We start from the raw sequence: 1,697 nt of genomic DNA, 5'->3' as shown, positions 1-1,697 counted from the left end.
CATTTTTGGGGCCTTCTGATAGGCCACCCTGCCTATAAATAATGTTCCAACTTCAATTTTTCATCATATCGAATTGCGTAATACAGGCGAGACCGCCGAGAGCGTTTCCCTTGTTTCAACCTACCGATGTTAGAAAGAATACTTGAAAATTCAAATTGTGCTGCCTCTCAGCAAGTTTTTACTCACTACATTACTAAACCGTCTCAAAAATACACAAAAATAATGGTTAAACGGAGTGAGAAATGCTCAAGAGCTTTAATATATTTTGATTTATCATATTCGAAAATTGCCATCAGGGGAGGATCAGGGGAGATCCATGCCAGCAGAAAACTACTAACATGGAACTGTGACAACAGGGCCAGATATACAGCATATACTTACCCCGCAAGTTTAACCCCATTTTCCCCCCAACTGATGATCTGGCCCTGCATGTGAACATGGTGTCACATCCAGTTCAAGTGCAGTCTCCTCCATATATACCTTACCTGTTGATAGAGAATTTTAGGACAGTTAGTACAACATATCCCCTCCTCACCAATATTTTTTGTGACTTATGCATAAACATGATGAGCTGATGAATAATCATTGCCTGAACAATTGATTTCCCACCATGCATCTTAATATATGCACAATCAGTGAAAGTTATAACAATCACTTTTCAATGTGTGAATAGATAAAAGACCTTTCAGCTGTTCTTCTATTTAAATACTCAAAGAATGATACTGGCAAGACTTTGGCATGCATGATTTGTTAATGGCATTTAAATGTCTTGGAGTGTACACAATAGAGCAAGGTGTTTCATTGTTATGGAAATCCTCTTTACATGTACAGTATGTGATTATTTGCTTTCTTTGCTTTCCTGTAAGCTCTTCTGTAAGCTCTTCTCTTTCTTTGCTTTCCTGTAAGCTCTTCTCTTTCTTCTGGACATTCTAACTATTTCCTTTGATAAATACATCTTTGATTGCTGCCTGCAACACAAGTGTGAAGTTCACATGTGTTATCAATGCTCTCTTCATCAATATATAGATTCCATGGAATACATTTAAAGGAATCTTTTAGTTTTTCATCACATTTGCAAATATCTTTCTTAAAAAGAAAGCCATGGACTTCTAAGAGGTATCATTATGTTGCGCTTGAGCTTCTCTATCTGTTCTTGACATCGGTTTATCTCTCTCATCATTATTTCTTGCGCAATCAAAAGAAAACGATTAAATCGCGTATATACTGTCATTTTGCGCTATAAAAGGAGCCATTTGAAGCATGTTTTACATTTGCAAATATCTTTCTTAAAAAGAAAGCCATGGACTTCTAAGAGGTATCATTATGTTGCGCTTGAGCTTCTCTATCTGTTCTTGACATCGGTTTATCTCTCTCATCATTATTTCTTGCGCAATCGAAAGAAAACGATTAAATCGCGTATATACTGTCATTTTGCGCTATAAAAGGAGCCATTTGAAGCATGTTTTACATTTGCAAATATCTTTCTTAAAAAGAAAGCCATGGACTTCTAAGAGGTATCATTATGTTGCGCTTGAGCTTCTCTATCTGTTCTTGACATCGGTTTATCTCTCTCATCATTATTTCTTGCGCAATCAAAAGAAAACGATTAAATCGCGTATATACTGTCATTTTGCGCTATAAAAGGAGCCATTTGAAGCATGTTTTACATTTGCAAATATCTTTCTTAAAAAGGATAC

The sequence above is a fragment of the Strongylocentrotus purpuratus genome, unplaced genomic scaffold (assembly GCF_000002235.5).
Source record: "Strongylocentrotus purpuratus isolate Spur 01 unplaced genomic scaffold, Spur_5.0 spur5_scaffold_1, whole genome shotgun sequence".
NCBI classification, from domain to species: domain Eukaryota; kingdom Metazoa; phylum Echinodermata; class Echinoidea; order Camarodonta; family Strongylocentrotidae; genus Strongylocentrotus; species Strongylocentrotus purpuratus.
Note: the sequence above shows the minus strand (reverse complement) of the source record.